This window comes from Nerophis ophidion, linkage group LG07, assembly GCF_033978795.1.
Source record: "Nerophis ophidion isolate RoL-2023_Sa linkage group LG07, RoL_Noph_v1.0, whole genome shotgun sequence".
NCBI lineage: Eukaryota > Metazoa > Chordata > Actinopteri > Syngnathiformes > Syngnathidae > Nerophis > Nerophis ophidion.
In genome coordinates this window covers 3,047,966-3,065,319 of record NC_084617.1, presented here as the reverse complement: position 1 = coordinate 3,065,319, position 17,354 = coordinate 3,047,966, and the positions used below count along the sequence as shown (strand labels likewise).

Below are 17,354 nucleotides of genomic sequence, written 5' to 3'. Positions count from 1 at the left end.
ATTTTGCCATATTTTTGCTGTAAGGATTTAGTAGAGAACATCCACGATAAAGTTTGCAACTTTTGGTCGCTAATAAGAAAGCCTTGCCTGTACCGGAAGTAGCAGACGATGTGCGCGTGACGTCACGGGTTGTGGAGCTCCTCACATCTGAACATTGTTTACAATCATGGCCACCAGCAGCCAGAGCGATTCGGACTGAGAAAGCGACAGTTTCCCCATTAATTTGAGCGAGGATGAAAGATTTGTGGATGAGGAAAGTGAGAGTGAAGAACTAGGAAAAAAAAATAAAAAGACTATACAGTGGGAGCGATTCAGATGTTATTAGACATATTTACTAGGATAATTCTGGAAAATCCCTTATCTGCTTATTGTGTTACTAGTGTTTTAGTGAGATTATATGGTTGTACCTGTACAACCTGAAGGTCGGCCCGCACCTTTCTTCAGCACCAGTCGACGGGTGGTGGCGATGCCCATCTCTGCACTTCGCAAGGGACCCTCTTCGAAACACGATCTTTCGAAATGATCGCTGCATAATACACTGTATTTTGTGTGTGTGGTCCAATCCAACCGTGTTGGCTTGACCGCTCTGTTCCATAGTAAAGCTTCACCACCATCTTTCGGGAATGTAAACAATGAAACACCGGCTGTGTTTGTGTCGCAATACACCGCTTCCCAACTACAGCTTTCTTCTTTGACGTCTCCATTATTCATTGAACAAATTGCAAAAGATTCAGCAACACAGATGTCCATAATATTGTGGAATTATGCGATGAAAACAGAGGACTTAAAAGCTGGGAACGATGCTGGAACAACATGTCCTCTACAATGCGTGACGTCACGTTTCAGCAGGATATTTCGGCGCGAAATTTCAAATTGCAATTTAGTAACCTATATTGGCATGTGTTGCAATGTTAAGATTTCATCATTGATGTATAAACTATCAGGCATTGATCAAGAGCTGTGATTGGTCAGCTTTTGCCGAGGAGGGTCCCAGAGGCGGAGCTCTAGAAGGGGCGGGAAGGAAGGGCAGCGTGTTTGATGGACTTCAAAATGACACGGTTGCTTTCCATGGTGCTGAAGCCTGTAAGCTCGGCGGTTTTGGCCACACTCTGAAAAATCAAAGCAGGTGGGGGCCAAGTTGATATTTTTGCATTTTCAAAACAAATACGATATACACTTTTTTTTATTTCTTATTTATGGGGTTCCCTCAAGTTAGGTCTTAAGGACCCAGAAGGGTTTCAGTCTTAAACAAAGTTCAAAATAAGTCATATATTATTATTTTTTCATAAAACCCTTGAATCGCTAATTCTACTTCATTGTTTGTTTAACTTTTTACGAGCTTTTTATCGAAACCCTATTTTTTAAATAAATAAATGATAAATGGGTTGTACTTGTATAGCACTTTTCTACCTTCAAGGTACTCAAAGCGCTTTGACACTACTTCCACATTCACCCATTCACACACACATTCACACACTGATGGGGGGAGCTGCCATGCAAGGCGCCAACCAGCACCCATCAGGAGCAAGGGTGAAGTGTCTTGCTCAGGACACAATGGACGTGACGAAGTTGGTACTAGGTGGGATTTGAACCAGGGACCCTCGGGTTGCGCACGGCCACTCTACCACTGCGCCACGCCGTCCCTACATTCCCTTTTTGAGGCATAATACACAATAATTTCCCCAAAAAGATTTTCAAAGTGAAATATTTAATGTGAAGTAATTGATCCCTAAATAGGTCAATATTTCAGAGCACAATTTATTTAAATTTAAAGATATATATATATTTTTTTTTAGCAAACACAGTTATTAAATTCCACTAAAATCCTTAGAGATCCAAAAGTGCCCCACTCATAAAAAGTTCATGCTTTTTTAAATTTTTATTTTTTATTTTTCATTCAACACTTAAATCCATATATCCGCTTCAGATAATATATTGTAATTTATTTAGTATATTTATAATAACAAACAATAGGATAATTAGTATTAGTAAATACTTAGTATGGACATTTATTTTTTTCACATTTTCATATTTTTCATGTTTTTATGTTTGTTGTGTTTGTCCTTTTTGTCCTTAAATCAATCAATAATTTATAGCAACATTGATTTTTATTCATTATTATTTTTTGAGAAAAAAATGGTGTTTTTAGAGTCAACAATGCAACTTTTTCTCGTTGCATTTCACCTATTTACTCTTTTATTCCACTTTTAAATGTTTAAAAAAAATATATATATTTTGGTATTTTTAGAATGATGTGCTGCGGGCCGGTAAAACATTAGCATTTTTGAGAATAAAAAAAAAAATGGTGTTATTAGAGTCAACACTGCAACTTTTTCTCGTTGCATTTCACCTCTTTGCTCTTTTATTCCACTTTTAAATGTTTAAAATATATATATATATATATGTTTTAGTATTTTTAGAATGATGTGCTGCGGGCCGCAAATGGCCACACTTTGGACACCCCTGGCCTAATTTAAAGAATAAGTTTGGTTATTTTATTTGGAACATGGTGTAATCATAAGTGTGACCAGTAGATGGCAGTCACACATAAGAGATACGTGTAGACTGCAATATGACTCAAGTAAACAACACCAACATTGTATATGTTCCATCGAGAATATAGAGCATTACACAAAAATCTATCAACATATTTTAGTAGGACTTTGGTTAGTTATGAAGCCACACCACTTGATGGATTGTACTGTGCTTCAACATAGGAGTGTTATTATGGTCTGTGTATAAGGTAAGACATATTATCTGGCGCTTTTTTCCACACAATATTATGCAAAAGCAACTTTTCTTACCTTCTGGTACCTGCTGATGTGTATTTGGGATCTGCATAAGTCCTGAAATTTGCGCACTTCCGCCTTTGTAGTCGGTAAGCTCGTTTTTCCTTCCTCTATCTTCTTGTTATGTGACATTCATCCTCCGCTGTTGCCATTTCTAATATAAAGTAGTGTAAAGTTCTTACTTATATCTGTCAGTAAACTCGCCATGAAAGCACTAAAACATACCGGTGTAGTGAGTTTACATTATTCACCCAAGGAACTTTAGTTATTAGAAGGTTTCAGTCAGACATTTTTTCTTTTTTTCATGGGACACATTTCGGGTGTTGTTGTTGCACCAGTGAGCCACGGATGAGGAAATGCCGCTCCGTTATTGATTAACCTAAAGTCTGAATGTCATTAAAAGAGTTAGCGGCATCTTTTGGACACTTCTTCCACTCGCCGTCCTTGCACGCTACACCGCTACAACAAAGATGATGCTGTCAAAGTGGAGGCACGTAGATAAGAATGCCCACAAAACGGTGCATCATGAAGAGACTGTCAGAAAGTGACTTGATGATGTGTAAAATATCTACGCAACATTTTGAGCAGAGAAGCACCATTACATGTTATGTAGACCACAAGGAAGTCTTTTACATTTACAAAATAATCATAATAATATGATTAATAATATGCCTTATAATCCAGTGCAACTTATATTTGAAAAAAGATTTATCGGCTGTGCGCCTTATAATCCGGTGTGCCCTATGGTCCGGAAAATACGGTACTGAGTTTGTTGTTTGCAGTGATGTTTGATTTGCACAAAAAGTTTGCACATTAGCGAATGTCCTTGAATTGCCGCCGGGGCCCTAATTGATTTAAAACCTCTTCTCACCCTGGCACTTACCAAAGGCATGTGGTAAATTTAGGCCTGTGCTTATAAATTTGAGTGTGATGTAAGGATACCATCATGAAAAGCACATTTAATAAACACAATGTTATTATGGTCTTACCTTTACTTATAAATGAAGTCCATGCGCAGCTCCTTCTGATCAAAAGCTTCGATAACTTGTTTATAGAAGTCTTCCTTATCTTTCTTCAGTTTTAAAAGTCTCTCTGTCTCGATGGAGATCTTTTTTTATTACCTCCTGCTTCCATTGAAAGTCCAGTTTAGAAAACCGTTTTATTTTAGATATGTAATCCTCCATGTTAAAAGGGCAGTTGAGGATCACTAGCGCCCTCTACCACCAGGAGGCGGGAGTCATTTAAAGACCCATATTTGACACACGCAGCTACGGTATATGAATAAAACATAGCTGCTTACTGTTCTTTTTAGCATATTCAATAGCTTGGACCTTAAATCCTACTGAATAGCTCTTAATCTTCTTCCCTTTATGCGATTTCAAATGATTGAAATCAGCTTCCTCCATTTTGAAAATGATGACAGGTGAAGTGTCGCTCGTGACGTGACGAGTTTGACCCGGTGGAAATTCTAGGCATATGCTAATTATTTGGCGGAACAAGTTTGACCAAGTGGAAATTCTAGACATGCGTTAATAAAAATTATATTTTGCAAAACGAGTTTGACCCGGCAGTAATTCTAGGCAGGCGCAATTCAAAGAAATACGGTAATAAGAATATTTCTTCAACAGATGGTTTATGGAAGTTTTGTGGTGGTTCCTATCATATTTAATATATATAGGTTGAAAAGAACAAGAGTCTGAGGTCTTTTTGTGACCATACTATTATCTCACTTCATTATCCTGCACACCTTGGACACTGGCTGAACAGGTCAAGGTAAAGATGGTGTTCAGCGTGTGTCTAATTGAGCACGGTGTAGTTAATTGTTGGCGTGTAGGCGGAGGACAAATCAATCGCTTTGCTCACAGCCGTGACTTCTAGGCCTGGAGGTTTGGAAGAATGAAGCTGGCAGACGCACAGGAGGCAACACACACACACACACACACACACTAGCGCTGCCAAATCATGCCTCGGTAAAACTCACGCACACACACACACACACACACACTCTTGTATTTGTTACCTTCTTGCGACCTGAAAAAATGCCTCCCTCTTTAGGACCAGCCTTTCTAGATATATAAAGATGTGTATTTACAACATTAATAATATATACATACTATGCAAATATAAACAAATCTTGCTGTGAAAAATTAGTTGGAATTTTTCAAGAAAAAGGTCACAATTTCACCCGAAAAAAAAGTATTATAATAAAAGTCGTCATTTTACTCGATGGAAGTCAACATTTTACAAGAAAAACTGAACATTTGTGCAATATTATGATAGAAGTTGGAATTTATCTCAATAACGGTAATAGTTTTAAAAGAAAAGTGTCAAACAATGACTTGGACTTGGTTTGTTTCTCCGACGCAAAGGATAGTTGGCACGAGCGAGACGTGAATGTGAGTACATTCTTTATTTATACTCTAAACTACCAAAGAAAAAGCAAACAAAGGGCACTCACAAGGAGGTACAAACACTGGGCTATGAAAAAACAAAAGACTTGTAAAAAGGCGACAAACTATATACAGTATAAACATGAACAAAAACACTTGCACTGTGGCATGAACAACAAAACTTACGTGGCGTGGACAAAACGAACAGCATAGCACGGCATGAAGCAGAAGAGGTATATGGGTATTTATGTAGGAAGTTGCCAGCCCGTCTTAACTGGTAACTGTGGCTTAAATAATGGGCTATGATAATTAACAGGTGTGAAAGCTGAGGACTGGGGCGTGACATGCAGGCAAGGTGAACACAAAGGAGTAGCTATGGAAACAAGGAAGTGCAAAAGCAAAAACTGAATGTCCAAAAAATAACCAGACATAACAAAAATGAAACATGATCACATGGGCGTGACAAAGAGCTGAACATTTTGGCAATTTTTATGAAAAGAGTCCTGATTTTACTCAACAAAAGTCACAATTTTTTAAGAACACTTTAAAATGTTGTCAGTATTATATTAATAATTGGAATTTTACCTGGCAAAATTGTGGTACAAGTCATTTTACAAGAAAAGCTTAACATTTTGTCAATTTTATGAAAATAGTCAACATTTTACTCGACAAAAGTCACAATATTCTAAGAAAACTTAAAGCATTTGGCAATATTATAATAATAATCTGAATTTTCCTTGGCAAAAATGAAGACAAATGTCATAATTTTACTCTTAAGAATGTTACTATTTTACAAAAATATTTAAAAAATGGCAATATTGTGATAAAAGCTAAAATTTTGTATGACACGTCACCATTGTGTATTAAAAAGTAATAATTCTACATAAAAAGTACATTTTCCATAAAAAAGTAACAATTTTACATAAAAAGTAATCATTTTACATGAATTAATAATTGTACATAAAGTAGCAATTTTACGAGAAAATATTTTAACATTAGAGAAACAAAAATAATATGACAAATTGTTCCAAATTTTATGGGAAAAAAGTCGACACATGTTGATTATTATTATAATTTTTTAATGGTTTGTTTGAAATAAGTTTTTAATCTTCATTTTTTCCTTAATGTTATTACAGTATCTATCTATTTACATATTTATTTTATTCGTGTTATTCATTTTTGCCAAACAGGGTGCATTTCAATTTCTTACACACACTTGTTATTTCATATGTTGACCAGTGCTCAAAATATTTAAGAAATGGCAATTTTGTGATAAAAGCCAAAATTTTGTATGACACGTCACCATTGTGTATATTAAAGTAATAATTTTACATAAAAAGTAATAATTTTCTGTAAAAAATTAACAATTTTACATAAAAAGTAATCATTTTACATGACTTAATAATTTTACATAAAGTAGCAATTTTACGAGAAAATATTTTAACATTAGAGAAACAAAAATATGACAAAGTTCCCAATTTTATGGGAAAAAAGTCGACACTGTGATTATTATTATAGTTTTTTAATGTTTTGTTTGAAATTAGTTTTTAATCTTCATTTTTTCCTAATGTTATTACAGTATCTGTCTATATACATATTTATTTTATTTGTGTTATTAATTCTTGCCAAACGGGGTGCATTTCAATTTCTTACACACACTTGTTATTTCATATGTTGACCAGTGGTCAAAATATTTAAAACATGGCAATATTGTGATAAAAACTAAAATTTTATATGACACGTCACCATTGTGTATTAAAAAGTAATAATTTTACATAAAAAGTAATAATTTTACGTACAAAAGTAACAATTTTACATAAAAAGTAATCATTTTACATGAAATAATAATTTTACATAAAGTAGCAATTTTACGAGAAAATATTGCAACACTAGAGAAACAAAAATAACATGACAAATTGTTCCCAATTTTATGGGAAAAAAGTCGACACATTGTGATTCTTATTATAATTTTTTAATGTTTCTTTTGATATTAGTTTTTAATCTTCATTTGTTTCTAATGTTATTACAGTATCTATCTATTTACATATTTATTTTATTCGTGTTATTCATTTTTGCCAAACAGGGTGCATTTCAATTTCTTACACACACTTGTTATTTCATATGTTGACCAGTGCTCAAAATATTTAAAAAAATGGCAATATTGTGATAAAAGCTAAAATTTTGTATGACACGTCACGATTGTTTATATTAAAGTAATAATTTTATGTAAAAAAGTAACAATTTTACATAAAAAGTAATCATTTTACATGAATTAATAATTTTACATAAAGTAGCAATTTTACGAGAAAATATTTTAACATTAGAGAAACAAAAATAATATGACAAATTATTCAATGTTATGGGAAAAAAGTCGACACATTTTTATTATTATTACAATTTTTTAATGTTTTGTTTGAAATTTGTTTTTAATCTTCCTTTTTTCCTTAATGTTATTACAGTATCTATCTATATACATACTTATTTTATTTGTGTTATTAATTCTTGCCAAACGGGGTGCATTTCAATTTCTTACACACACTTGTTATTTCATATGTTGACCAGTGGTCAAAACATTTAAAAAATGGCAATATTGTGATAAAACATACATTTTGTATGACACGTCACCATTGTGTATTAAAAAGTAATAATTTTACGTAAAAAAGTAAAACTTTTACATAAAAAGTAATACTTTTACATGAATTAATAATTTCACACAAAGTAGCAATTTTACGAGAAAATATTGCAACATTAGAGAAACAAAAATAACATGACAATTTTATGGGGAAAAAGTCGACACATTGTGATTATTATAATTTTTTTAATGTTTTGTTTGAAATTAGTTTTTAATCTTCTACAGTATCTGTCTATATACATATTTATTTTATTCATCTTATTAATTTTTGCCAAACAGGCTGCATTTCAATTTCTTACACACACTTGTTATTTCATACGTTGACCAGTGGTCAAAATATTTAAAAAATGGCAATTTTGTGATAAAAGCTAAAATTTTATATGACAGGTCACCATTGTGTATTAAAAAGTAATAATTTTACATAAAAAGTAATCATTTTACGTAAAAAAGTAACAATTTTACATAAAAAGTAATACTTTTACATGAATTAATAATTTCACACAAAGTAGCAATTTTACGAGAAAATATTTTAACATTAGAGAAACAAAAATATGACAAAGTTCCCAATTTTATGGGAAAAAAGTCGACACATTGTGATTCTTATTATAATTTTTTAATGTTTCGTTTGAAATTAGTTTTTAATCTTCATTTTTTCCTAATGTTATATTATCTGTCTATATACATATTTATTTTATTCGTGTTATTAATTCTTGCCAAACGGGCTGCATTTCAATTTCTTACACACACTTGTTATTTCATATGTTGACCAGTGGGAGGGCACGTTTAAAAGCGCCACACAGTCAATTTGAAAAATCATTCTTTTTTGGGACCACCCTCCTTTTGATAGATGTCACCAAATGAGACATATTTTTCCCCGTATTGGGAACATGATTTCGGTCCTAACTTGTTCACTTCCTCATGTGGAAGGTATGTTTTCTTGTTGATGTCTCATGAAGGGCAGAAATACAAGAACACACACACACACACACACACACACACACACACACACACACACATTGGACTGTCAAACACACAGCCAGACGCTCCTGAGAGAAAGAGGGTGTGCAGGAGGGGTTAGTGAGTCAGGCTGGAGTCAGAGGCCAGCTATCGATCGAAAAGAAGGAGGAGGGAAGGAGGAGGAGGAGGCAGGAACGTGAGACCTGCTCTGGTCAGAGGGCGGCGAGATAAACGAGATGAGAAAGCCCACAGCTAGAAGATTGAACCACTTCCTTTTTAAATGCAGACATATATTTATTTATTTTTTTCCTTTTCAACTCTCGCTCTCTTTCTCACCTTGCAATCGCATCTCTAGTACGGCTGCCTGAGCAACCAATAGAAGCTTCTCAACAAGACAATACCATTTAATAAATGACTGATGCAGTCGATAAACGGCAATGCAGGCTCTTGAACATGGAAAAAGGTCTACAAAACCACCAATACAATCAATAAACTACTAATATTATCAACTTAACGATCACTAAAGCTAATTCATCTACCAATGCTCTCCGCTGAAGAAACAAAACGGCCTATTAAACCCAGAGGTGGGTAGTAACGCGCTACATTTACTCCGTTACATCTACTTGAGTAACGTTTGGGATAAATTGTACTTCAAAGAGTAGTTTTAATGCAACATACTTTTACTTGAGTATATTTATAGAGAAAAAACGCTACTTTTACCACATTCAGCTCGCTACTCGCTACTGATTTTTATCGATCTGTTAATGCACGCATTGTTTGTTTTGGTTTGTCGACAGACCTTCAAAGTAGGATCTATCACATGCATGCGTTTCACCAATCAAATGCAGTCACTGGTAACGTTTGACTCAGTTTCACCAATCAAATGCAGTCACTGGTGGCGTTTGACTCTGTTTCACCAATCAAATGCAGTTATTTGTGACGTTTGACTCCGTTTCACCAATCAAATGCAGTCACTGGTGAGGTTTGACTCCGTTTCACCAATCAAATGCAGTCACTGGTGACGTTTGACTCCGTTACACCAATCAAATGCAGTCACTGGTGACGTTTGACTCCGTTTCACCGATCAAATGCAGTCACTGGTGGCGTTTGACTCTGTTTCACCAATCAAATGCAGTTATTCGTGACGTTTGACTCCGTTACACCAATCAAATGCAGTCACTGGTGACGTTTGACTCCGTTTCACCGATCAAATGCAGTCACTAGTGACGTTTGACTCCGTTTCACCAATCAAATGCAGTCACTGGTGACGTTTGACTCCGTTTCACCAATCAAATACAGTCACTGGTGGCGTTTGACTCTGTTTCACCAATCAAATGCAGTCACTGGTGACGTTTGACTCCGTCTCACCAATCAAATGCAGTCACTGGTGACGTTTGACTCTGTTTCACCAATCAAATGCAGTCACTGCTGACGTTTGACTCCGTTTCGCCAATCAAATGCAGTGACCGGTGACGTTTGACTCCATTTTACCATTCAAATGCAGTCACTGGTTACGTTTGACTCCGTTTCACCAATCAAATGCAGTCACTGGTGACGTTTGACTCCGTTTCACCAATCAAATGCAGTCACTGGTGACGTTTGACTCCGTTTCACCAAACAAATACAGTCACTGGTGGCGTTTGACTCCGTTTCACCAAACAAATGCAGTCACTGGTGACGTTTGACTCCGTTTCACCAATCAAATGCAGTCACTGGTGACGTTTGACTCCGTTTCACCAATCAAATGCAGTCACTGGTGACGTTTGACTCTGTTTCACCAATCAAATGCAGTCACTGGTGACGTTTGACTCCGTTTGGCCAATCAAATGCAGTCACTGGTGACGTTTGACTCCGTTTCACCAATCAAATGCAGTCACTGGTGACGTTTGACTCCGTTTCACCAATCAAATGCAGTCACTGGTGATGTTTGACTCCGTTTCACCAATCAAATGCAGTCACTGGGGACGTTTGACTCCGTTTCACCAATCAAATGCAGTCACTGGTGACGTTTGACTCCGTTTCACCAAACAAATGCAGTCACTGGTGGCGTTTGACTCCGTTTCACCAATCAAATTCAGTCACTGGTGACGTTTGACTCCGTTTCACCAATCAAATGCAGTCACTGGTGACGTTTGACTCCGTTTCACCAAACAAATACAGTCACTGGTGGCGTTTGACTCCGTTTCACCAAACAAATGCAGTCACTGGTGACGTTTGACTCCGTTTCACCAATCAAATGCAGTCACTGGTGACGTTTGACTCCGTTTCACCAATCAAATGCAGTCACTGGTGACGTTTGACTCCGTTTCACCAAACAAATACAGTCACTGGTGGCGTTTGACTCCGTTTCACCAAACAAATGCAGTCACTGGTGACGTTTGACTCCGTTTCACCAATCAAATGCAGTCACTGGTGAGGTTTGACTCCGTTTCACCAATCAAATGCAGTCACTGGTGACGTTTGACTCCGTTTCACCAATCAAATACAGTCACTGGTGGCGTTTGACTCCGTTTCACCAAACAAATGCAGTCACTGGTGACGTTTGACTCCGTTTCACCAATCAAATGCAGTCACTGGTGAGGTTTGACTCCGTTTCACCAATCAAATGCAGTCACTGGTGACGTTTGACTCCGTTTCGCCAATCAAATGCAGTCACTAGTGACGTTTGACTCCGTTTCACCAAACAAATGCAGTCACTGGTGGCGTTTGACTCCGTTTCACCAATCAAATGCAGTCCCTGGTGGCGTTTGACTCCGTTTCACCAATCAAATACAGTCACTGGTGGCGTTTGACTCTGTTTCACCAATCAAATGCAGTTATTCGTGACGTTTGACTCCGTTTCACCAATCAAACGCAGTCACTGGTGACGTTTGACTCTGTTTCACCGATCAAATGCAGTCACTAGTGACGTTTGACTCCGTTTCACCAATCAAATGCAGTCACTGGTGACGTTTGACTCCGTTTCACCAAACAAATCCAGTCACTTGTGGCGTTTGACTCCGTTTCACCAAACAAATGCAGTCACTGGTGACATTTGACTCCGTTTCACCAATCAAACGCAGTCACTGGTGACATTTGACTCCATTTCACCAATCAAATACAGTCACCGGTGACGTTTGACTCCGTTTCACCAATCAAATGCAGTCACTGGTGACGTTTGACTCCGTTTCACCAAACAAATGCAGTCACTGGTGGCGTTTGACTCCGTTTCACCAATCAAATGCAGTCCCTGATGGCGTTTGACTCCGTTTCACCAATCAAATGCAGTCCCTGGTGGCGTTTGACTCCGTTTCACCAATCAAATGCAGTCACTGGGGACGTTTGACTCCGTTTCACCAATCAAATGCAGTCACTGGTGAGGTTTGACTCTGTTTCACCAATCAAATGCAGTCACTGGGGACGTTTGACTCCGTTTCACCAATCAAATGCAGTCACTGGTGAGGTTTGACTCTGTTTCACCAATCAAATGCAGTCACTGGTGACGTTTGACTCCGTTTCACCAATCAAACGGAGCCAGGCGGTCATATGATTAACTGCAAACTTTTTATTTATTTTTTTCTATAAACCTTTATTTATAAAATTCAACATTTACAAACAGTTGAAAATAATAATCAAAGTAAGTACAACAACATTACAAAACAGTATAAAAAACGTACAAAACAGTGCCAGGGGGTAAATTCATTGTAACTAAAATAGAATGCAATATATATATATATATATATATATATATATATATATATATATATATATATACAATTCCCCTCACCTGAACAACCAACTAAACTACCATCCCCCTCACCTGAACAACCAACTTCACTACCATTCCCCTCACCTGAACAACCAACTAAACTACCATTCCCCTCACCTGAACAACCAACTAAACTATCATTCCCCTCACCTGAACAACCAACTAAACTACCATTCTTCTCACATGAACAACTAACTACCATTCCCCTCACCTGAACAACCAAGTAAACTATCATTCCCCTCACCTGAACAACCAAATAAACTACCATTCTTCTCACATGAACAACTAACTACCATTCCCCTCACCTGAACAACTAACTAAACTACCATTCCCCTCACCTGAACAACCAAGTAAACTACCATTCCCCTCACCTGAACAACCAAGTAAACTACCATTCCCCTCACCTGAACAACTAAGTAAACTACCATTCTTCTCACCTGAACAACCAACTAAACTACCATTCCCCTCACCTGAACAACCAACTAAACTACCATTCTTCTCACATGAACAACTAACTACCATTCCCCTCACCTGAACAACCAAGTAAACTATCATTCCCCTCACCTGAACAACCAAATAAACTACCATTCTTCTCACATGAACAACTAACTACCATTCCCCTCACCTGAACAACTAACTAAACTACCATTCCCCTCACCTGAACAACCAAGTAAACTACCATTCCCCTCACCTGAACAACCAAGTAAACTACCATTCCCCTCACCTGAACAACTAAGTAAACTACCATTCTTCTCACCTGAACAACCAACTAAACTACCATTCCCCTCACCTGAACAACCAACTAAACTACAATTTCCCTCACCTGAACAACCAACTAAACTACCATTCCCCTCACCTGAACAACCAAGTAAACTACCATTCCCCTCACCTGAACAACCAACTAAACTACCATTCCCCTCACCCGAACAACCAACTAAACTACCATTCCCCTCACCCGAACAACCAACTAAACTACCATTCCCCTCACCCGAACAACCAAGTAAACTACCATTCACCTCACCTGAACAACTAAGTAAACTACCATTCCTCTCACCTGAACAACTAACTACCATTCCCCTCACCTGAACAACCAACTAAACTACCATTCCCCTCACCTGAACAACCAACTAAACTACCATTAACCTCACCTGAACAACCAACTAAACTACCATTCTTCTCACCTGAACAACTAAGTAAACTACCATTCCCCTCACCTGAACAACCAACTAAACTACCATTCCTCTCACCTGAACAACCAACTAAACTACCATTCCTCTCACCTGAACAACCAACTAAACTACCATTCCTCTCACCTGAACAACCAACTAAACTACCATTCCTCTCACCTGAACAACCAAGTAAACTACCATTCCCCTCACCTGAACAACCAACTAAACTACCATTCCTCTCACCTGAACAACCAAGTAAACTACCATTCCTCTCACCTGAACAACCAAGTAAACTACCATTCCTCTCACCTGAACAACTAAACTACCATCCCCCTCACCTGAACAACTAAACTACCATTAACCTCACCTGAACAACCAACTAAACTACCATTCCTCTCACCTGAACAACCAATGAACATTTTTCTTTCAACTCCCCTGCGCTATATTCACTTTACAGCACAATAGCACCCTTCCATTTTTGACACTTCAATGGGAAGCCAGAACTGAAACCCACTAATGGCAGCTAATTGTCGTCTTTATCTTTTTCATCTGAATCCACTGGTTCGTATTATTAGATGCTTAATATATAATATATATCATTAATCTGCAGCGTGCCGCCGTGTCAATTAACATATTAATGCCTTCTATGAATAATCCTGCCATTTGCATATTGGGCTAATCAGCTCATTTGCATGTGTTTGCTTGTCTTCAAGTGTGTTTCGCTTCATGACGGAGCGTCGCCGTCAGTCAGCGGGAAATTATTTGCATTGGAAATTGGCGGAGGCGCTCTTCTCTCGCCCCCACGGAGAGAGAGAGAGAGGGGTATTTTTTTTTTCCTGTTGTGTTGAGCTCACCTGAATAATTTAGTCGTGCTTTTAAGGAGATCATACGCACTTAGTGATTTCATTTTAACCTTCCCTCCGATCAGAGTTATTTTCATCTCCTTCCAACAATCTTTTATTATTGATGGCAGCAAACAAGCAGGGTTCTGATGACCAAATGTGGGAATAGGATAAAAGTTCTCTTTGCCTCCCCCTCGACCGGCCCCCTTTTTTCATAAAGCCAACAATGGCCGACGGGGGCGGCGATTCAGAGTGACCAGACGCCTGAGACTAGCGGAATAAAGCCGGGGAAAGGTCACTTGAAACAGGAGGCTCCGCCGAGACCACAACTGTGTCCATGTACTCGGACCCCCGGGGACCGGAGGGTGTATGTATAGATGTATTTGAAACGGAAAGGAAGAAGATAAATGTATCGGCATGAACGTGTGGAGCGATCATGATCGCTCCTCGTCGACATCACACAAAGCATGGCTGAGAAATATATATGCAAACATCATGAAAATATACACTTTGTTGCCAGAAGTATAAACCCCGTTTCCATATGAGTTGGGAAATTGTGTTAAATATAAACAGAATACAAAGATTTGCAAATCCTTTTCAACACAAATTCTGTTGAATGCAATACAAAGACAACATATTTGATGTTCAAACTGCAAAAAATCATCCATCCATCCATCCATTTTCTGCCGCTTATTCCCGTTCGGGGTCGCGGGGGGCGCTGGCGCCTATCTCAGCTACAATCGGGCGGAAGGCGGTGTACACCCTGGACAAGTCGCCACCTCATCGCAGGGCCAACACAGATAGACAGACAACATTCACACACTAGGGACCATTTAGTGTTGCCAATCAACCTATCCCCAGGTGCATGTCTTTGGAGGTGGGAGGGGCCTGTCCCCAGGTGCATGTCTTTGGAGGTGGGAGGGGCCTGTCCCCAGGTGCATGTCTTTGGAGGTGGGAGGGGCCTATCCCCAGGTGCATGTCTTTGGAGGTGGGAGGGGCCTATCCCCAGGTGCATGTCTTCGGAGGTGGGAGGGGCCTATCCCCAGGTGCATGTCTTCGGAGGTGGGAGGGGCCTATCCCCAGGTGCATGTCTTTGGAGGTGGGAGGGGCCTATCCCCAGGTGCATGTCTTTGGAGGTGGGAGGGGCCTATCCCCAGGTGCATGTCTTTGGAGGTGGGAGGGGCCTATCCCCAGGTGCATGTCTTTGGAGGTGGGAGGGGCCTATCCCCAGGTGCATGTCTTTGGAGGTGGGAGGAAGCCGGAGTACCCGGAGGGAACCCACGCAGTCACGGGGAGAACATGCAAACTCCACACAGGAAGATCCCGAGCCTGGATTTGAACCCAGGACTGCAGGACCTTCGTATTGTGAGGCAGACGCACTAACCCCTCTGCCACCGTGAAGCCAAAAAAATCATTAACTTTAGAATTTGATGCCGGCAACACGTGACAAAGAAGTTGGGAAAGGTGGCAATACATACTGATAAAGTTGAGGAATGCTCATCAAACACTTATTTGGAACATCGCACAGGTGTGCAGGCTAATTGGGAACAGGTGGGTGCCATGATTGGCTATAAAAGCAGCTTCCATGAAATGCTAAGTAATTCACAAACAAGGACGTGAAGTGAATTATATTTATATAGCGCTTTTCTCTAGTGACTCAAAGCGCTTTACATTGTGAAACCCAATATCGAAGTTACATTTAAAGCAGTGTGGGTGGCACTGGGAGCAGGTGGGTAAAGTGCCTTGCCCAAGGACACAACGGCAGTGACTAGGATGGCGGAAGCGGGAATCGAACCTTGCAACCCCTCAAGTTGCTGGCACGGCCGCTCTACCAACCGAGCTATGCCGGATGGGGCGAGGGTCACCACTTTGTAAGCAAATTGTCGAACAGTTTTAGAACATTTCACATCGAACTATCGCAAGGAATTTAGGGATTTTACCATCTACGGTCTGTAATATCATCAAAAAGTTCAGAGAATTTGGAGAAATCACTGCACATAAGCGATGATATTACGGACCTTTGAACCCTCAGGCGGTACTGCATCAAAAACCAACATCGGTGTGTAAAGGATATCACCACATGAGCTCAGGAACACTTCATAAAACCACTGTCAGTAACTACAGTTGGTCGCTACATCTGTAAGTGCAAGTTAAAGCTCTATTATGCAAAGTCAAACCCATTTATCAACAACACCCTGAAACGCCGCCGGCTTGGCTGGGCCCGAGCTCATCTAAGATGGACTGATGCAAAGTGGAAAGGTGTTCTGTGGTCTGACGAGTCCACATTTCAAATTATATTTGGAAACTGTGGACGTGGTCTCCTCCGGAACAAAGAGGAAAATAACCCTCAGGAATTGTTATAGGCGCAAAGTTGAAAAGCCAGCATGTGTGATGGTATGGGGGTGCATTAGTGCCCAAGGCATGGGTAACTTACACATCTGTGAAGGCACCATTAATGCTGAAAGGTACATACAGGTTTTGGAGAAACATGTGTTGTCATGCAAGCAACGTTATCATGGACGCCCCTGCTTATTTTAGCGAAACAATGCCAAACTACGTGTTACAACAGCGTGGTTTCGTAGTAAAAGAGTGCGGGTACTTTCCTGGCCCGCCTGCGTTTATTGAGTGTTGTTAAAAGAAAAGGTGATGTAACACAGTGGTGAACATGCCCTTTCCCAACTACTTTGGCACGTGTTGCAGCCATGAAATTCTAAGTTAATTATTATTTGCAAAAAAAAAATAAAGTTTATGAGTTTGAACATCAAATATGTTGTCTTTGTAGCATATTCAACTGAATATGAGTTGAAAAGGATTTGCAAATCATTGT

At 38.8% G+C, this 17,354-nt stretch overlaps 1 protein-coding gene across 5 annotated transcripts in view; it reads left to right on the top strand.

Annotated features, from left to right (window-relative positions):
• The window catches only part of adgrl1a (adhesion G protein-coupled receptor L1a), a 502,860-nt gene that overhangs the window by 163,497 nt on the left and 322,009 nt on the right, over positions 1-17,354 (top strand). The window lies entirely within an intron of this gene.